This window comes from Xiphophorus hellerii, chromosome 8 (assembly GCF_003331165.1).
Source record: "Xiphophorus hellerii strain 12219 chromosome 8, Xiphophorus_hellerii-4.1, whole genome shotgun sequence".
Classification (NCBI taxonomy): domain Eukaryota; kingdom Metazoa; phylum Chordata; class Actinopteri; order Cyprinodontiformes; family Poeciliidae; genus Xiphophorus; species Xiphophorus hellerii.
Window position 1 is genome coordinate 9,745,101 of NC_045679.1, and position 22,665 is coordinate 9,767,765.

Here is a 22,665-nt window from a genome sequence, read left to right on the forward strand (position 1 = left end):
TATTTTTCAACACTGTACATAATTTATTACTTAACTCTAAGAAGAAAGGAAAGGTTTATTACATTTACATAGTCATATGTCTTATTTTAGCTAATAAATGCTGAGGAATGCTTTTTTATTGTAGTTGAGCAAAAACCTGTTGCTGTACACACATTGAATCAATGGAGAAAGATTGATTCACATAGTAATAAGAGAACTTAGATTTTACCTATCAATTGGTGGATTGGTGTGGCGTCTGCAGTGATGTGAAAGCTACCGGTCTGTTGTGGTTGAGAGAGAGCTCACTGCAAAAACACAAAATCTTGCCAAGTATTTTTGATCTAGTTTCTATTGCAAATATCTTAGCACACTTGAAATAAAACAAAACTAACTTAACACTTTTCAGGAAGATACAGAGGCTTGTTTTTCTTCTCAATAATAATAATTCCTTCATATTGATGAAAAAGTACTTGTTCCATTGGCAGATTATTTTACTTATAACAAGACATATTTCACATGTTGTAAGCAATGGGTACTGTCCGAAAGCACAATGTCGTGGAGACAAGCGGCAAAAACAAATTTCCTACACACAGTGTTTGGAGTGAGACACCCCCAGATGACTCCCTCATCTGGGAGGGACTCAAGTTACAGCTGCTACTCCTCCACACTTAAAGTAACCAGTTGATGTGGCTCAGGCAGTCACTAAACCTTGTGGATGCCAAGGTGATGAAGTCTTCTCAGATTTTTGCTCTAGGAGCAAAAATAGAAGAAAGTCCAGGACATGCTGGAGGGACACAACGGAATTGTGTCCTTTATGGAAGAGTACTGTGAAGAAATGGCTTGTTGAAGCAGTCTTAAAAGTCCTGTAAATCTGTAAAGATTAAATTTTTTCAGGTAACTGGTCACAAAGAACAATAAGCATTTTCCTTCCACTGCACAATTATAATCTACTTGTTTGATATTCAACATTTCAATAAAATTCATAACTTCTATAAGAGCATTTTTATTATAGATACATCTGGTAAAAATATTGGCCCTCACTGGGATTCCAATACCATGTTGTAATAGCAATGAAGGGCCGTCATTGTGATAATGGTGACATTACCTGCATTTATATTGAAAAAAAAACACACCATTACATTTAACAGATTACCCAGATTGATTGTAAGCCTGTTGTTCAAGTTTCACTTGAATTGGAATTCAAAACATATTTAGGCCAAGCAGAGACAAATACAGAATGAGTCATTGTGGTTTGTGCAAAGTTGGCCTCAATGTTATTATTTCTGATAAGAATGTCTGGACATCTAACCCACGTGTTTATACCACAAATAGAACCAAACTCCCGACTGCTGGAAGAATTTCAGAAAAACCTGTTTTCTTACCAAAAGCTGCTTGCATGACAATGGCAAGACACAGAAAAGAAAAATTACTCTACATTTTACAAAACCGGGGACAGAAATTTTATCTGGGAAACACTTTTTAATTGTTTTGAACTAAGCAATAACTGCTTAGTTATTGCTTAGTTAACTAAGCAATAGTTAACTTTTGCAAATAGAACAACATCTACTAAAACACTATAAAGTTGGAGCATGGAGAGGAATGTTTGTCCATTTCTGTTTTCATGATCCATGTTTTTATTTTATTTTTAAAGAATTTCTGTTGATGTGATCTAGTGATAGAATCAAAATCCTGCTGAAAACCCAGGGATAACCTAGTTTCCCTGAGTACCATTTTTTGTGGTTGTAACACCTTCAGTATAGTTTTTCTCAAACTTATTAAATTCAATTACAGTAAAAAGCTTAGTTGTTTTTTTTTCAAGGTTTAGACCATGCAAGTACATGAATTTAATCTACTAAATTTATGACTCTTTGCTAGAGGTGCCAAGAAGTGTGGCACATGCTATGAAAATGTTAGTGCATCCTCAAACATAAAATCACTTCAAACCTGTGTGTAAACACTCAACATGTCCAGCAGAGGGCAGACAAAGACAGACGTTCACAGTCAAAACTCAATTTAAACTAGTGTCTGTATGAACAGAAACATTTTCTTTTATATAATCGCATATCCCACTGGCCCAAGGAATGTGGCTAAAGCAAGAAGAATCTTGAAATTGCATTTCTATTTTGTTATCTCTTGCATTCATATATTCTGCTATTTAAATGAGTCTTAATTAGCAACAATCATCGTCCCAGTTTAAATTTTGTGTATATTTGTTACAAGTGAAATTGAGCGATTTAAAGTCTGTGCTTAGCAGATTCCTCAGCATTTATTAGCTAAAATAAGACATATGATCATGCAAATGTAATAAACCTTTCCTTTCTTCTTTGAGTTAAGTAATAAATTATGTACAAAGAAAGATTTTGACTGGACAGGATAAAAAAAGAAGAGGCAGGAATGACTGCAGAGTCAGCCAGATGGGAACTGACTGACCGTTGCAATGTCTCATCTGCAGATGTACAAGCAGAAAGATTCAGTGCTCAAACTCAAATTGAAAGACAAAGGTCCTTTAGATGGCCGAGTGGTGACAAAACAAGAAGCACCTGCAGGGCATGCTGTCCAACAATAACACAAACTGATGCAGTGTACAGAACAAAGGCATTTTTTATAATTGGTGCACAATTTGACACATGTAAAAATTAAATCTGAACTCCATAAGAACAGCTTATTGTAAGCTAATGTACCAAAATAAGTTAAATAGACAGCAAGTCATTTCCCCTTTATGCATGGTTACTCATCACTGAACTCATGCTCTTAATGAGCATGAGTTCTGAAACACATTACTGAAACACTTCTGTGCCACTGCATGACGGTCAGGCTCAACCTCGGGGTCTTTGTGAATCGGCTGGACACTGGAAATCCCCTCTTCAGTGCAATAATTGATGTCAGTCTAGTTTGCCCCGTGAATTGACTGAAATCCATTCACCATGTTGAGTCTGTTAATCATAAAACTGGGTCAGTTAGGGGACCAGTCCCTCGTTATTGCTCCCAAAGAAATTTAGGTAAAAGGTTATTTAGGAAGAGGTGACAAAATCAAAGCACGGATTGTGCTGCTGCAGCATGCCATAGTAGTTTCATTTTGTCACATTAATGATTCATAATCCTTAATGAATTGTATTAATAATGTGATAAGCCATCATTATAACTATTATAAAGTCAAAACCTTGTAGAAGTAACTTTTGCTGCAATTGCTGCAAATCTCTCAGATGTGTCTATCAGATTTGTACTTGCTGAGTCTGAGTTTTTTTTCCCCCCATTTTTCTTTGTGAAATAGGTCTAACTCTGTCAGCTCTGTGAACATTAATAAACACGGATTAATAATTGGATCATTTGAAAGCAAACCTCTGATCCAGGCTCAAGAATTCTGCATCCACTAACAGGTTTTCCTCCTGCACTCTCCTTGATTTGACTCCATTACCTTTTGAGTCAATTCATGACAAAATGTGAAAAAGTATGAGGCCATAAAAACTTTCGCAAAGCACTGTTGTTGCAGGATTTTTATTTTTTTTTTTTTACATATTGCTATTGCCATCATGTTGAAATTAAGCGATGCTATTCCAAACAATCATATCCTTTACATGAATCTGAAATTATATTAATGCCAGAAAGGAAATAGGACCTTTTGATGGAATCTTATATGACATCTTCACAATTAACAATAAGTAACAGAAGATAGTGGGATTTTATTAGTTTACTTGCCGATGACAAATGTGTTTTTCCATCTCCACCTACATTTATCACGGAAGATAAAAGGTCACTGACTCAGATAATGAGATGCGACTGTCATTCTGTTTATTATCCACCAGAGCATAGAATGATGGAAGCGCTAATGGATTTTATTAGTGTGTGTACCCAGTGAGTAACAGGTGAGCCAGATAAATGAAGCATAACAAGGTGCCATCTCACAGAAGAGGGTCAACATTTTGACCGGATTCGAGGAAAACATGGAAAAGCTGTTTGTGTTTCCATTCATGAACAGACGGAAACAGAGTGTTCTAGATCAGTGGTTTTCAATCCAGAGCACCACCTGAGCTGTCACCGGCACTCGCAACTGGATTACCTCTTCTTTTGTCTGTCCTGTCTTGAGAAAAATTGTGCCACATTTCCTCACAGTTTAAGAAGACGATCCTACAAAGACTTCACTGGGGCAGCTCTTAGTTGATCGTTATTCACTTTAGTTTCCACAGATGACCTTAAAATAGTTTCCTCTGCACTTCTCCTTCTGGTAGTCTCTGCCTGGCGTCAAGAGACGGAAAAGGCTCAAACCGCTCATATTTTTTGGCGATGTCTCCTTTTTAGCTTTTCACCACCATTCAGAATGTGATATTGAATAAGGTAATTTAAATTGTAAGTAATCAACACAATTTGTACCACTGGAGAAAGTGCAAGCCTGTTAAAGGGTAGTAGTAGCACAATTTAAGAACCATGCATCTATACTTAATTTGCATTTGCTCAGTTATGTCTTCATTGTCTCCCTGATTCACGGAAATAAATCTTAAACTGTTGGAAAGCCTTTTTATTTCCTCTTATGTCGTACCACATTGTTAAGGAAAAGCCATCTGCAGGTTGAGCAGCAGTGCTGAGCACATAGGTTCTATACACAAAAAACCTTGGAAAATCCTGCCAAACAACTTTTTGGCTTTTGGTCATTGGAGGCTAATTCAATGCATGTAGTGATATCAAAATGAGTATCTGCATTCAGAGGAAATTGAGTACAACCCTCTTGAACAAGTGTGATCAGCTTCGGCGTGCTGCTCATGCCAAACTGAATAATACAAACAATTTGGCAGACTTGCAACAAATATTGGTTGTAGAATGGTCCGCTCTGTGTGACACATGAGGAGGAGTTCCCTTACACCTACGATTCTCACACACTACTTAGTCTCCTTGTATGTTGACTGAAGAAACTAGTAAATTGCCACCATGTCTTGTGTCTTCAAACTTCATCCATTCATTCCAGTAGCTGGTACAAACCAAGTAGCATAAGCTTTTGGCATTGGCAATGTATATTTTTTGATGGCTGAAACCCACATACTCAACATATCAACCCAAAAAAGTCATTTCTTGCAAATTTTCCCAGCTACAAAATATCTGCCCAGGAGTACTAGTGTGTAATTATTAGCAATAAGTATTGTTACTATAAAGAAATAACCAACCCCAAAAAATTAAATTATCATTTGTGCAAAAATATATATATATTTCCAACTAGGTAGGATAACGGTTGGTGTCTTTATATAGTCAGTTGGGATTTAACTGTGAGGTTTACCTGCAGGAAGACAGTATTTGTGTGCATTAGTGATTTAAGTACATTATTAGTCACTATTAGCTGATGTACAGTTCAATAAGGCAAAGGATGGGATTTTGGGAAGAAGCTTAGTCTTCCAATTCTGATGTGTTTGGATGTTTAAACAGAAACACCCAATTGTTTACAAGTTTCAACTTCTATCTATTGATTCTGCAAAAGTGAAGAATTTGAACATAGTCCTCTTCCTTCAATCTGCACCCACTTTATGTAATACTAAAAAACCGCAGGCAGTGAAATAACCTTACAGCATATTGCTACAATCACCATGCCTGGCAGTATGTGCAGTATTCTAATATTTGAAATCAGAAGTTGTATTTATTATTTCAAGTGATTCAACTAAACATTGAATCACTGCATAAATGGTTATAATTTTGGCACCTAAGGTGCAACAATCAAATTAGTTCAAATACAAATCAAAACTTGTCTTAGAATGGGTACAGCACTAACATTAAGCTTCCTGAACGGCCCAAACCCCAACCCTATTGAAAATTTATGGACCATGTATAAAAGCCTGATCAGTTTCAAGAAATCCAGCAGTTTAAGCTCTACTATTTCTGATAAGAAACGCAAATGGCCAACAAAAGTATACCAGATTTTGGATTATAGTCACAAAATGGGTGTAGTGGGGTCACAACGTGGCTAAGGGACATTTAAACAAATGGGGTTTACGTTCATATTATTTAGTCTTTTTAGTATTTGAACCCAGATCTTGCTTTCCGTTTTTAAATATTTTCTGAGGTTATATATTGCATGGTTATTCCACAAAGTATAGTTTAATAAACCATCAACTTATTAACCAATTACGTTTATTGTATGTTTTTATAAAAGTCATTGCCATTTTTAAAAATATATATTTTTATACAAAATGAAGCTGACACTGTGTCACCAAGTTTAATTTAAAAAAAAATGTATTTGCTAAAACTAAACAAAAATCTTGAAACTATTATGTTTTTGTTGTTTTTTTTTCTCTCCCAGCAGCCAGCTTGTTTTCCCATTCCACTGAACTTCTGAATTAGGATCAGTCTCGATAATCCCTTTACAGTTAGGACTCGCCCACTCTTTCGGGTGATTTACAGCCAGCTCCTCCAATGAGACAGCAGGATCCGGCTGACCTCGTTTTTGCCCTCCTCCTCCAACTCTTTCTCATCCCGTCTCATCGCGTGTGTCGCTCTTCAACCAACTAGTCCGACTGTACTCTCTCTCTTCGGAGAACTGCCCGCCGAAGTCACAGCCATGGAAGAAGACAACATAATAATGCCCGTTTGACCCACGGAGCTTGTCCAAGGTGAGTTTGCGAATCAGGAGAGAACGGGATTAGCGGCCATGAAGCTGTGGCTGTGTGGAGGGGGGGGGAGGCGAAAAGTTTTATCCGCCTCTCTCCGCCGGACAGGAGGGAAATGTACTCCAGTGTTGCTCTGTGGGGCGGTATGTCATGATGCTAGCTTGTGTTGGATCGCTTTTTGTTTAGGGTTTTAGACAATTAATAATTCCCTTTATTTTAGACTTTTTTAGCTTCTACATTATAATGCGCAACAAGCCAACTTCTAAAAATATATTTTTTATGTGTTTTATTCAAGTGTTTATTTAGAGTGTAAACTGTTTATTTCTTATTGGATTTTACTTTAAACGTAAAAAAACGCTTTTAGTTAATAAAACATTTATTTAAAATAAACAACTTCTGGTTGAAAAAAGTGGCTTTTTAATGTTTATTAGTACAAGTTATGAAAAAAAACCCCTAATTATTTAGTCTTTGATGACAATAAAATAATTCAATCAAACCCAGGTAATGTTTAGGTTAAAAAAACAAAACAACAACAACAAAGAAAACAGACAAATGATAATAAGAGATATATTCTTTGTAAAAGGTGAGTGATTTGTATCCTTAAATGCAATTTGAAAACTGAAAATTTGTAAAACAAAACCATTAAATATTAAATAATTAAATAATTTATTTCAAATGCATTTTTGTATGCATTGCCAATAAACTTTGAGCAGTTGGTCTTTGAGTAAAGTTTTATCTTTTTACATGTCAGATTAATTTACAGCTTTCTTTTTATTCACCCATAACAATGATTGTTACAGTACAGTTATATTCAACAATAAAAAATAGATAATCTTTTAAAGTAAACATTATAATTAAATGTTTCTGATCCGTCCAAATTAATAATTCTTTAATTGAATTTGGACCTTGCATGGATTAATTAAGTATCTACTTGTCTATCAAACTAGGTATTGTTATTTATCTAAATACTAAAAAAAACAAACTATTGGGCCATTTTAAAACTCTACTTGACTTTAGGTAAATAAAACGTAGTTTTATTGGACCAAAAGATAAACAACGAGCCGTGACTATGTCTGGAACAAGAATGAAACAAAATGATAATGGATAATATGATACAATGAATGGATGTTCTTGAAACTCCTAGCGTTAGACTTGCCAATAATTAAAAACGTCATTTTTCCTTAAGGTTGTCTTAATGTTGTATTGTCACGCTGACCTATGCACAACCACTATTTTTTCTCATTTACTTTCTTGGTTTCCAGCTCTCAAGTGCAGATGCTCTCTTGTCAGAGTATAAATGAGACTCTTAAATCAACCAAATGCACTTGTTGATGCAACAAACAAGATTACTCTCCATTCAGCTCTTTTCTGGTTGTATATTTATTCTTTTGTGCGGCCAGAGCTCCTGCAGGGCTACTGCACGGGAGTTGCAAACTCTATATGCAACTAGACACAAATACTGTGAGAATGATAGACACAATGGCATGGGGTTCTCGCTGCAGATGTGCATTCCTTGTGCCAGTGCAGAGATCCAGTCTTTAAATAGAGTACGGCAGGAATGCAAGCACAAAAAAAGCAGAAAGATGAACCCTGGGGGCGTCCCGGGAGTAAGAGCAGGAAGGTAAGTCGTAAAAAGAATAGGACAAACTTTGCTGCAAGATATATTCTTTTGATTTAGATTGATTTATGGCACTTTCTTCAATGTTTCCTAATGAATATGAGCATATAGGTCAAAGTTCATGGTGTAGAATTACTCCTCTAAAGGGTAATGTTGTTAGGAAAGTTCTAGCTGCAATAAAGGCGTACGATTTCAATGTGGAACTGGACCCATCAGTGATAAAATTAGATTTTGACCAACAGATCTTGCTATGTGACGTCAGAACGCTTGTGTTTATACACCAGGCGCGTCTGCATTGCCTCAAAGAAATGATACAGCTTGAAATTGAGTCAGAGGGTTCTTTATTTGCTAAGTGTGTATACACAAATACGGTAACCGGGTCCGGTTTCTGGTACTGTTCAATGTATGGTCGGGAACAATGTGTTTGCAATATACAGTGATGTGTTCTCAATAAATTAGCTTCAGATTTGAATTCCAAGTTCTTGAATTATGTCTTTCATTTTCTTTCTGTTGTGCACATACGATAAATTCAAGATTGGTGAATTTGAGTTTTCCCAGGGTCACCCAGCTGTTTTTATAATCCATATAAATAATTCTTTACTCGTCTCAGACTGCGGGCTTAATTTTTGAAAGATGAGAGAAAAGAGGCAACACCCTGGAAGTAATTTGTAGCTGACATTCGATCACTTGTAACTCATTTTGGTGATGAACGTCTTTGTCGTAGTAAAACACAAAAAGGCACAGTCAATAAAAAGTTATAAAGCGTAACAATGCTCATTTCATTACAAACTATTTGTCAAAAAAAAGCTAGACGTTTGGCTAGACCCTGAAATCTGTAGTTTGAGTTTTATGTCAGCTGTAGAAAAGTTAATCAGCCCATTTACACCTGTTGTCTTGAAGCTGTTTATACCGTTGAGATCGGGTTGTGGAGGTAGCCCAAACCCAGTGACACTATCCAGATATTTCTTGTGGACCCAAGGTGCTTACTGGCTAGAAGAGATACTCACCCCAGGAAGTTTGGGTTTTGGGTCTCCTCCCAACAAAACATGCCAGGAAATTATCTAAAGAGAGGTGCTCCACAATAATCCTGATCAAATTCCCTTACCACATCCACTGACTGAAAAGCAGCAGCTCCACTTCGGCGCGCCTCACCATTTGAGAAAGCTTATTTCATCCAAGTGTGCCTGCTTTTTTGCCGAAGTTCTTTCTTCTGCATGGAAGGCTGGAGGAATCCCTGCATTCTGCAGACGGGGCTATATGTCATTGAATAAGACACTCAGAAACTTGAATTGCTTAACACGGGAGAGACTGATCTGGATGGAGGCATCTTGTGAGTCAGAGGAGATTAATCCATAGAGCATATCTAGGGAACTTTATCACATCCAAGAAAAGTTTGGTCAGTCAATTGATACGTTTGTGTGTGTGCTGGCTACGGCTGGAAAAACAGCTATTCCATTGTTCCTTTCCTTAAGTCCTTCTTTATTCCGGTTCTCCGACTGAGATGGAAAGCTGTAGCAGAAAACATTCTGTGCTTCGTTACATTTTAGAATTTGGACGATGGAATTAAGATGATTTCTATGTGGAACGTCCTTCAACAGAATCTAATCTTAAACATGCTGGACTGTAAAAATAAATGTTTGCCTTTGGCTAAGAGGTTGGTTCTAAAGTAAGAAACATTTAGGGTATTTTTACATGCAAACACTGAGGCTAAAAGGAAAAACAAAACTTTGGAAGTAGTTAAAATAAGAATATTAGTTACAAGTACAGGCTTTATAAGAGTCCTCAAAAAAAAAAAAAAAGAATCTGAAAGGGTTTTTTAACCAGGCCTGCATCCAAATTCAGAGGCTGCGTCCTTTGAAGGCCACATTTGAAGAGTCTGGTGTATCTTTAACAGCACTCCTTATTCTGAGTATCATTGGTAGATGTTTGTTCCTTTGACAATGGCATTACAAGACATGGCTGTAGAAAAATGAAGAGCTTCAAGCAGTTTTAATATCTTTTTTTTTCATTTCTGTAAACATGTATTTTAACAAAAATTTTTTATATTGTATAAATGAAAAATAGTTTTATTCATTAAAATCTTTTTTATTATTATTATTTCAATTTCTGAGGTAAGGGTAGGAGTAAATCTGAAGGCTTGACCGTTCATTTTCTTACACCATTTTTAAAGATGATAGTTTAATTAGTTAAACCAAAACAAAACAAACCTACACCCTCCAACCTCCCACAACCAAAGAAAAAAAAAATCAAGAGATCTTGAGACTAAAACTAAAACTAAAGTTTGATTTTGCAAAACGCAGTTTTGTATTAGGGAGGGATTCTGAACTTGTTCAACTCAAATTACTGAGTCACCTTCTGAATTTACAGTAATTCATTGGAAGACTTTCATCAAAAGAATTCTCTCTGGTTACTTGTTACGGTACGTTTTAAGATAAACTCTCAAACTGGGCAAAACAAATGAAACAAATCAGTAAGAACACAGGAGGCACAGAAAAGGATTAAACGTAATATGCACTTCTCTGTAAAAACAATGAGTTCCCTCTCCTTCTCTGACATTGGTCTTAAACAAATAGTGTGATTTGGACAGCACAAGGACACTATCTGACTTATTTACCTTAGTTAAAGTTTGGAACAACTTGCTTCATTGAAACTTACCTCCAGATAATTTATTCTGGATTTAGCAACGTAATTATTCAGCTTTGCCTTTCGCTTTCCCTGCAGACTGCTCTGAGTCTTTGCACTAACTCTGGCCAAAAACCACATGTGCACAGGGAAAAAAAACACTCTGGCTCCACATAGACCTTGATAGAAGCTCCACACAAGCACGTACAGTATACATGTAAAGACACAAACTCAGACTGGCCAGTGGCTTTGTGCCTGCACACTCGTATAATCAAATGCACACAGCCCTAAACGACGTCCAAGCCTCCATACTCGCTCCACACTCATATTTCACTAGTCACTCACAGAGGGCTCACAGCAATCAACTCCAAATTAGAGAGAAATCTGCTCCAAGAACTTGAGAGCAGCGTGCCAGGTCTGAGGCCATACTGCACTTGGTGTGTATGTGAGAGATGGAGAAACAAAAGAGCCAGCCCTTGATATTAAACCAACTTTAAGGGGCCTTGAATGGGGTCTGTATCCCTCTGTGCTGCTGCTCATGCAGTTTCTACTTCAGTCAAACCTTAAGGAATCTCTGTTAACTCATGAAACGATCTTAACAAAGAGTTCCTCGTTATTTTTGTTTGTTGACCTTATTATTTTGGAGAGCTTTTTATAAGCCACAGAGTCAAGTCGCTTCTGGGTTTTCTGAGCTGTTTTATTACAACTCTTGTGTTCACCACACTACTTGTAGTAGTATATTACTCCTTCTAAGGATGATACTTTAATAAATTGGACTTTTCAGTCATTTTATGCCAATATTTTGGCTGTGGTTGGCCTTTCCATTACTTTTATACTACAATATTGAAACTTTTGTAAGGTAATCATTAAGTTGTTTTCACAACAGATGTCTAATGAACAGAAATATCAAGACCCCATTTTTTTCTGATCAGTAAAGGCTTCATCGTAAGTGCTACCAACTTCCAACTTGTTACTGAGTAAAGTACACCATTTTCAGTCTTCATAATTGTTCAGAAAGTCAGAGAAAGTACTGAGCAACTAAAGGCTGTTTAAAAGGAAATTATATTTTCTTCAATTCAGTGAGAAATGTTTGTAGTTTATGCAGGCTGCTAGAGAGCAAGGCACAGCAGATAACAGGAAGGATAACTAGAGTAGCAGAGTTGTTCTGCCATTTTCCTTTGGGCGTTAAAGCTCTCTGGATTTGGAAATTTTGACTGTCTTCTGAAAATCTAAGTAAAGGTAGGAATTTCCATTATCAAGGAAATGCATCTCTACTAATTGATAATTTTGTAACATTTGCTTCTAGAATGGATTGTCAAGTCTCGCAAGCTTGCTGCAGCCTCACTTTACATGTATATAAGTATTAGGGACTTGTTTCTCAAAGCTCGGTTTTTTTGCATTTTGATGAACTTAAATTAACTTAAAATATAAGATTTTAAAAGTATTAAAATAAAAAAATAAAAAACACTGGCGGCCTGAGGGGGATGGGCTGGCGCTGTAAAAAAGCCAGTCCCTCTTTTACAGTTCAGATAAATGACATGAAAGAAGGTTTTTTTTTTTCGTCTTAAAACCTTGGGATACATTGGTTTTGCTAACAGGACCAAGACTATTCTAAAATAGTGTATTTAGCTTTTTTCTTTCTATTCTAAAAATTCTACACGGGCTTGAATGATGTGGTGTTTATGCCGTTAGTGATCTGATTCTCAAAGCCCAAAGTAATGTCAACATCAAGACCCCAAATCTAGACAAGTTGAACAAGGACTGTCTGGGATATAGGACTGATTCAAAGTGGAGAGCAAAGAGGAAGAATTGTAAATAATTTATCCCTAAAAATAGTCTTTGGTAATGTGTTGAAGATGTTTTAGTCAGTTAAAGTTAACAAAAGATACAATTTCAAGTACAAATGAAGTTTTGGATAAATGCAAGAAATTTTAATAAAACATCTAATAGCAATAACCTTCAAGGGCTAGAAGAGACGAGTCTTCTCTTTATAGTGAGGTTTATGGTATTCAAAGCTATTCTGAAGACACCAAAGCACTTTATACTAAGACGTTTTTCCATTTTTCAATGTTGGCTTGGTTTAACCCTACTGATTCCACTTCTATCAGGAGGTATTTTCACACCTTTAGTTTTATTTTTCAAAGTTCAATTGTTGCCAGGGTACGAACAACACACATTTCCAAAAAATTCACAGCATTGTTCGAACTCTTACTTTTTATTGGCTTGCTTTCTGTATTTACGTTTAAATTAATATGTGACTGAAGCAGCTGGAAGATATGAAAATGTTGGAGTGTTACATTCTAGGCTTAGGTAAACACCTGTTTCTATAGTGGAAGAGTTCAGATTTTTTTTTTTTCAGGATTTGAAAATACAGATCTCAATAGTTTGGGGGGGGGGAACTCTTATAAATAACCATTATTGGCATCTTGTGTAAAATGCATTGCAACTCTGTAACATAAAAGCAAAATCAGTTGCTTCCCATGACTTAGCCACACACACCAGGACACATTAGATACACAAAGGTTCATCGAACTAACTTCAGTTGATAAGTTAGCTACATAATAAGATATTGCATAAGGAAGAAATTAGGTTGACTTACATTTCATAATTCATGTAGTTATTACAAAGCACACTGATCTGATAAAAGGTCTTAAATTGAACTAACGGAAAATTTCATAAACTATGTTTATATTATGTCTGTGTGGCTTTATGTTTTAAGTGAATGAAGGAAGGTTTTCTCTGTAAATAAATATGCATTTATTTCACGTCGACGGAAATAAGTTACTTAACGGCCTCCACTCAGGAAGCAGGTTTTTTTTTTTTTTTTTAATATAGTCGAATAACCCTGAAATCCAGACAGTCCCTGATTTATTTGATCACCTTTTAAAACAAAAAGGGGTTTTGTGAGGTTTCCGTGTCTGTTGCCTTGAACCAGAATTACTAGAAAAGATAAGCACTTTCCAAAGTAAGACAGTTTCCCGGAGAGGTTTTACACACACACACACATATATATATATATATATATATATATATATATATATGTGTGTATATTTTAGAACTAATGAAAATAGATCCAAGTTGATAGATTATTCAAGATATGTACAGTAGATAGTCTTTAATGGAAAAACTCTGTTGAGGGTGTTGGTTTCAAATTTTGTTCACTGTTATTTACCAGACCAGCTTAAAGCAAACACAGGATTGTTTTTCTAAACAGTCAGGCAAAAATGCAACAGATTTGTTCAGTTTGTTGGTATTGACTCTCATCCTGCAGGTGGTCTTGCTTACTATTACTGTCATTTCTGAAATTTTCTATTTTAAAAACTTTTTTTCAGGCTTGTCATTGAAGACTTCTTACTCTTGTAAATCAGTGAAGTATATTTTCAGACGGAGGCTGTGGACCTTTGAGCTAACAGGACAAGTCAAAGCTAGAGCTCTTTTTATTCATCTTTGTGTTGTGGTTTCATGTCTCTCATTAGCATTTCCTGTAGTGACATTTGTACTTGTCCCACGCTAAAATTTTCATTTTATAGTTTTGGTTGTTATGTAACATAATAGCAACTGGAAACCCTATTCTCACGCGGGGAAAGTTCATTTTTATTTAGAAAGTATGATGTATGCTTTACTATTTCGATACACTACAAAATAAGGCTATACTTTCAATTGCTATTTTAGTTCAAAGATAAATTTTCATCTCGTGGGAATTGTAGGCATGTTTCTACACACGCAAGCTTGTGTGTGTCTTTGCAACATTTGTCCCAACTGTGCAGAAGAGGAAGTATGTTTTGCATATTCAAGTCTATAAAGACCATAACATATCTATCTATTTTTATTGCTTTCTTGGTGGGATTCCTGTTTCTTTTGTTTGCTTTGTTTTGTTTTTTCTGGAAACTATTTTTCATTTCTGAGCAACAGTAAAACTACATTTCATTGAAACTAAGACTCCAAAAATTGTAAAACATTTGATATTAGTATTTTTGCTAAGTAAGACAATGCTGAAATTGATTGTCATGACTGCAAATTTTCTTCTCCCATTTCTTAAATTTTGTATCAGTATGCTACCATCTGCTCTGTGAGCTTTATTTTGACCGCTGCCCTCAATGCCATGCTAATTTTATTTTTAAGACAGAAAATTGGCAATTTTTCATACTAGTGCAAATAAAAATCTGCCAAATTAATTATTATGGTAACATGTTTATTTTGAATTTTTACTATTTTGATACAAAGACTGCACCAATTCTCTCCAAATATAGTAATTTCAAGTTCTTATGCTGAGCCGTATAACTTCTTTTTTTTTCCATTCCTTAATGAATGACACATGAATCAGGTTGATATTAGCAGTATGATTAGTTGGGCTATCTGCTCAGGTAGCAGACGGCCTTAGCTATCTGCTATAGTTGGTTGCCTAAGACTTATGAGTGACGCTTCTTTAGTTTGGACACAGTCTTTTTTTAATAACAGGAATATTTTAAGTTGTTGTAAAGTTATTGTTGATGTTGTACTACTATACAAACTTAATTTGATTTATTGTAAAATATGCTAGCTTTTCTTTTCATTGATATAGTGCCAGACCCACAACATTTTGGGCCTTTTTCCTCTCAGCCTTTCTCCACCACACTTCATTTATTGAAACATTGTGTGAGCACAGTTACTGTGAAAAGAAACAAGTGACTGCATGAAAAACCATAACTTCTGAATAGTATATACAGTAGATTTATGAAAAACACCAAGCTTGTTATCTTGAGCACTTTTCGAAAAATTGTTCCAGTCTGACTTTAAATTGTGTAAAACACTTGGTGAGAATGTGTTGTGGTTTTAAAACTGCAAATTTAAAACTATATCTCAATGCTGACAAAAAGCATGCCTTCGTTCATATACTGATTCAGATGGGACTTTGAAAACTATTATGCCAACAGTGTACAACCTAAATCTTTCTTGCTTCTCATTTATTGTCGCCATAAAGATTGTACTACGTTACTGAAGTGATTAAAAAGAAAACGAATCAGATTCACAATAAAAGCAAAGCTGTAGTATGTGAATTGAAAACAGGCAAACTTCACACAGTTTCTGAAAGAAAGAAAAACCCCAGATAGATTCTCTGCTAATAATCTTGATTATATGTGCATGCTTCTTTTGCAGAGAGTGTTATTTTAGTGCCTAATAGTGAATAGATAACAGATATAGTTCCCTAAGGAGTAACCATATTTCCTTCATGTGTCCTTCTTGCGAGGAAGTGACTGTTTTCACTCTGGTGGTGATGTATATTTGATGGACTTGTCTGTTTAAGTTATGTGACAGTCAGTTGGATTTTGCTAGCATGTCTAAAGGTGGAAAATGTGTGCTGTGATTCAGCATACAGTAAATTAGTATGTGCATGATACTCCAGTGGTACTTCCCCTTTTCCTAGTTATATTTTATTGTCTTTTTGTCTTATTCTGTTTTCTTACATTTGCTCTCTCTCCTCTGTCGTTCTTGCCCTCTTTCCCTCTTAGCACTGAGCATCTGTCTACTCCCCCTCTTTTAGCTCTGTCTGTGTTTGTTGTCTTTATGGAGCATTGACACACTTAAAGGATAAATGAATGCTATCGAGCATGATGATCATATCTGCTTTGGCAGACAGGTGACAAAAACAAATGAGTATAAAGTTACGGCTGCACTGGTGTTGCTTTGTTGTAGAATTACAGCTCTATTTGTTCAAATAGTTTTTGCAAACAAATAAACCAGTTTTGTTTTTACAGGTTGGGGATGATGGATGTTTGCAAAATATGTATGTTTTTTAGGTTTTGTCAGCTATTTTAGTTGGTAGTCAATGGCTTATCCGGAAGAATTTCATTAAAATGCAGCTAGACCTTATTTAAACATAACTCTGGTGTGATATTTTGGTGTTCAGATTGACGGGTGTTCGTTTACTTGCTGCACTCTGCTGCTTTTCAGATGACTCATGTCAGGTGTGATTATGTACTTTAGGAGGTGTGGGTGCACTCTTTATTCTCTGACCTTCCAAGTTTAAGAAGATTCAAACTAAACTGTCAATAGTCATTTTTCTGCAGTATCACAATAGTGGATTCTCCGTCCTCACTGAGCTACATATGCGACACTTTTATTGCATTATATAACCGATGAGGTGCATTATGTAAATTGACATGTCTACTGTATCCTCTCTCTTGCTGAACAGATAATTATTAGAAAGCTTTTGATCTAAATTTGGTGGTAGATTTCTGATTTTTAGTTTTTAGAAAGCTTTGACTTGACTAATGTTAATCAATTACAATTTGTTATATTACCAGTTACCACAGTTAGCGTTGCAATAACAGATGTTTAACAGAAAACAGATAAAATTAAATTTCCAAAACCAGCATTATTCAAGGTGACAATTGAAAGCTCAAAAAACAACTTTGTTGTACTCTGTTCAGCTTTTCTGTCATCTTGATTTCCTCTGACGTCTTCGTGCCTCTTCTTGCTTCATGTTGGAACACCTCACCAATACTAAAAATAGCAAACTGTCAGTATTCTCATCATCACTCAGCCACAGGTTGCAATCTGAAGAGTTTTGTTGATATGGTAGCACGGTAGAATTACTAATTGGAAACAGATCATCTTTGGTTTCTGACCCACCAGTCACAAGTTGACCAATTTGAATTTCATTCACCATCCAGTCTTTCTCTATAATAAACAACTAAGTTCATAATTTTTTTTTCTCATTAAGAATAGATGTACGCGTTAAACTTTTTTTTTTTTCCTTTTTACGCTTTATGGCGGGTTTTAATCTCTTGAGTCTCACTTTTGTTTGATTTTCCAAACTTGCGGTAAATCAGAAATGACTAACTGAGTGCTGTTTTACTCCAGATGTCAAAAACCAGCGACAGCTTTGTTGGCTTGATGTATGATGGCCTCTGCATTTTCAGCCGACAATATTTTGTTAGATGTATGTTTTTTCAGACAAAGAGAAGGCCCTGCTGATGACAGCTTTGCAGCAGATGTTAAGGTTGTTTGTCAAACAGAAATCAGATCATTTCAGCAACAGTGTTAGGAAAAACTGCATTTGGCAAGACAGCTTCAGTAGGATCTTTACTGTAGCCAGTAAAGTAATCAGATTAACATTTGTTTTAGATTGTGGTGAGGAATCATCTAGCCTGAAAAAATGCATTCTTTTCATACCACATCTACAGTACATTCATTCTTTTCATATCACATCTACACTCAGAAGTTTTTAATGCATATTAAACATAATTTAAAAAGCCGTCCCCTAGAGTTTCTAAATAGCTACATAAGACTATATGTTAAGGGAACATGTTTAAAATGTTGAAAAATTAATTGTAAATCACTTTAAACATCCACAAATTATCACAGAAGAGAAGCGTTCCTCTCTGTTTGATGATAAACTTATTTGATGACCATATGACCTCCTTTTTGTTTCTTGTTAAATAGTCTATTCCTTGTGTCAACATTTGCCTTAAGATTTAGATAAAGTTAAAGTGGGCGATGGTACTGAGCTCACCTGTGTTCAGTCTTGCTCTAAAAAATAAAAGAAATTAGAATCAAGCCCAGCTTCTATCAATTTACATCCATGTAATTCTTCATTTTTAAAACTGTTGTAGTTTTAAAAGAGTTTTTAAAGAAATATATAAATTAGAACTTATCTTTGCAGGTGCAAACACGTTGCAGTGTATTCTTACTGAAGTAAAAATTCTGCAGATTTGCCTGTGTAACGCTAATTGAGGCTAGGCGCCTGACTACGGCCAATAATGGTGATATGGCAATCAGAATGATTCGACTGAGGAGCCTGTGTGTGAATAAACACCAACAAACAGAAAGTAAAGCTAAGTTATTGTATTTGCATGTATATTTTTTCATATATTTAGGAAGGTATTGAATAATAATAATATTTTCTTATAAATATAAACAATAAACACAACAAGAAAAACAACAATAACAAACAAATAAATAAACCCTGATGACCCCCAAGAGTCTTTCTTTCTCTCTCTCATTCAAGTCCGTGCTTTTTGTTGGTAAGGTGATTAATGGGTCACCAAACAATAGTCCAACTGGTTTTAGTCCATAATCCAAGGGAAGCAAAAGGAGGGAGGAGGGGGAAAAAAAAAAAGAAAGGTCCTGGAAAAATGAGGTAGTTCGGTTCAGGTACATCCTACCGCGAAGCTGCGGTAGGATGTACCTGCGGTGATCCGTCGCCATCCTGACGTGGAAACGGGGGGGAGAAAAAAACCTGACCTAAACGAGGTCATACATAAAACAAAAATTAGCATTTAACCGGAGTTAACCTGCTATCCAACAACTAAACATTCAGAAGAATACATAGCTATATTCCAAATAATATTTGTCAGGAATCATTCAAATAAGTTTAAAGTTAATCACATTAATATTACAGATCAAGTAAAGTCAAGTAAGATATCAAAGTAAAGTCAAGTAAGATATCAAAGTAAAGTGCACTTTTAAGTTCTATCCAAGTTTAATTGACACTAAAGTCAATTAAACTTAATTTACTTAAATACTATTTCAATAAACATTGAATTGATTTCTGGTTTTGTTGCGCAACTACGGAGCAGCCAACCAACTGCAGAGTTCTGTTGGCCGTTCACAAAGTCAAATGAAAAATAACTAAAAATATCCCTAAAGGACAAAATCAAAGGGCTTATTTAACGCTTTAAGGGCATATCTTTAATTCGGCCACATAATTAACAGAAAAGAATGATTTTTAGTCTACAAAACCATTTTAAAACGCCAATACATAAATTGCAAGTGGGCGTGTCGCCACCAAGTTTCTCCTTAAAAAAAAATAAGTAAAGGACAGAATCAACAACTCCCCGTCGAGTAGTTGTCATAACACACCCAATGTAGGGCTTCGGCTGTGTTAATCTGAGTCGATTTAGCAATGTTCTTGCAGCGATTTAGGAAAACGCCAACACACACAGCCAGCCACAGCGACAGCAGCAACCGTCATGAAGAGGACCCGAGTCCACCCCCGACCCGGAACTTAAAGTGTGCTGCTTGACCCGCCAAAATAAAATATGTTCTGATTATTTTGTGCAGGTTACACCTGGAACCTGACTTCTGAACTCGAAGTCAGATTAATACCTCAAACTAGTGTGGTCATGTAGAGGGTTCTCTGGTTAAACTCCACCCTCCATCTGCTTCTGCCTTTGATCATGAACAGCCCTTTTAATCTTTCTCTTGGATCCCATCAACACACAAGCACATACACGCGCTCACCCCTGCTTGTATGCACGTACACAAACAAACACCAAGCATCTTAAAGTCAACAAACTTCAACCAAATCATGGAGGTGCTCTGTAAATCAGCCTTTCTATCTCCTGTGCCATCTCAAGCTTGGATAATCTGCTCCCTGTGAAGCCAGCGCTGTTCTTGGAGCCACGCAGTCTGATGAGGGGTCTTCTCATAATTGGACATTTGTTCATGCTGAAAGAAACATCATTGCAAATTGTGTTGCATCTGCTTTCTACGAGCAATCTAAGAACTCTGTGAGGTTGTTGATTTTGTTTCTGTAAAATGAATATATGCAGCAAGAATTTAAAGTTTCTTTGTATTAGTTCAAATGTGACATGTTTGCTCTGCTGACTTGGTTTCACTGAAAAGTCAGGAAGTCTCCTGAGATTTCACTTCAGCTTGACATTTTTAGGATCCATTAGCCCCAAAGTCTGCCTTAATTGTAGTCTCACTTTAGATTCTACAGGGGCTCAACTATGTGATTTTGTCTGTAAGTGTGTTATTTAGATTTAGTGAGATGTTGAGTCTGTGAAGGTTGTTCACTGTGTGATTCTTTAGCCTGATCTTTGCTTCAGAAAGCTTTCTGCCACTCAGACCTACACTTGTCTACAAAAAACTTTTTGTTTTCAGATTTATTTTGAATATCACTTGAAACCATTAAAACAGGAAAAAGAAATATTTCAGGACACTGTTTTTTGTACAAAAGTTGAGTCATAGTAATTGTCTCCAATGTCCTCCATAAATGAACAAGATACAACATCGACACCTTGGCTGTGTTTAAATAATTTAAAAAGAGTTGCCAGTGCTCATTCGCCAGACATAAAATATACCACCTTGAGTTTACAGCCATGGGGAGAAAACAAAGATAGTGAGCAGGTGTTGAGACCATTCACAGCTGACTGGAGCTGAATGGGAAGGGTCAACCCACATAAAGCCTGAGGGCCAAATGATATTTCAGCTAACATTTTGAAAGATTCTACTGCTGCTGACTTGGAGGTAGATTTTTACAGGGAAATCTTAGTTGTCTGTAGCACAACAAAGGATACAAAAAGGGCAATAAAAACCTACTTTTTCTAGATGGAGGGAAAGCTTGAAGAGTGTCTGTAAAGAATATTCCTAAACAATATACAAAAACATATGGATATATTTAGATATCATAACAAGGAATAGAATATGCACAGTTTTGAGCTGATGTTATATCAAGCTGTCCATATTGCTATGAAAACCACAGCCACCTATTTTAATGGAGTGCAGTGGATCCTTTTAATGAGATCGTTCCTCACACTACATCATGTTACTGGATGCCCTGTGCAGTATTTTATCACTCCAGGAGAAAATGGACATTGGTGCCAAGATTTTGTTCCCAGTAGCTGAAAGTGAAACCTTGTCTGTTCAGACAGGATTTTGGATGTCTTTTTCAAAAAACCAAATGACTGTGTGTTTCAGAAAACTAAGCAGTGGAGTCCCACAGGGATATGTACTCAGCCACTGATTATTTTACAGATTCAGGAAAAGTAGGTCATTGAGTATTTATCTTAGTTCAACCAGAGTTACACTATTCATTAATGAGGATGAACCACAGAGAAGAAGTGGAACAGTTCTTGAGTTGGTCTGTGGACAATACTCAGTCCTACATTGTCGAAACGCTACTGAACTTATTTTGGGTCTGTACATCAGTGTACATCCCTGTGGGGAGGGTCAGCAAAACCAAATTTGTGGGAATTTCTCTAGATATCCCCTTGTGTCTTAATACAGTACATGCGGCCAAGAAATCTAAACTGAAAATACATTTCCAAGGGAAGGTAAAGTGAAATGCATTCTTTTTACCGAGGCTTCTCGGCGTCATTCTGAATGCCACTTGAGAACTTGAGGTGTGATATGGTTAGCTGAGAAAGCTATTGGTGTCTCATTACCCCGTTTGAAAACCGTCTTTTAGGAAAGATGCCAGCAGAACTCCTCAGTTATGCATAATTTCTTTCACCTTTTGGATGTTTAACCTCCCACCATTTAATTCATTTTAAACCAATAAACATCTACTTATAGAATTGCTTAAACCTAGCATCTGTTATGCAGAAGAACTGCTATTATTTAAACTAAATGTAGATTTCATTACAACCATTCTCTACCATCATCTGTGTATTTTTCTTCTTCCAATTGTATTTATGAGCGAGCAGTCATCTGCCAGTGAAGAAAGTGCAACTCTCTCATATTTATTTTCGCCTGGGATTTACATTTTTGTTCCACTTACTAGGTCTACATTCCTTCGCGAAGCATATTGAACTAATCTAAAGAGGGAGAAAAAAGCAACCTCTAGAAAACAATAGTATGATACAAAGAGAAGAGGCTGCATAATCCTGCCGGAGGATGGCGCTATAGCTAATGCTGCTCTTACTTGTAATCCAAGAGAGGATTTATAAGTTTTATAAGTTTAAATAAAAATAAAACTTCCATTCCCCCAAGGCTTTGTCAATCTTTAAATGCAACAATGGAAACCAAGATGTTTTTACCCCAGTTCACATCCGACTTCCTGGGATAAAATACAGGAAAACTCCGCCTTGTCTCTTCTCCTCTTATCTTTCTAAATACTTTATTTCATTTTTTCTCATTACTTCCTTTTGTCTT

The 22,665-nt window shown here is 36.1% G+C and overlaps 1 protein-coding gene across 1 annotated transcript in view; it reads left to right on the plus strand.

Moving 5' to 3' along the window:
- The first annotated feature begins 6,414 nt into the window (after positions 1 to 6,414).
- The window catches only part of il11ra (interleukin 11 receptor subunit alpha), a 52,130-nt gene continuing 35,879 nt past the window's right edge, over positions 6,415 to 22,665 (plus strand). The window contains exon 1 of the mRNA XM_032569717.1: positions 6,415 to 6,566. The gene's annotated coding sequence lies outside the window, so the exon portion shown is untranslated. The remainder of the gene's footprint in view (positions 6,567 to 22,665) is intronic.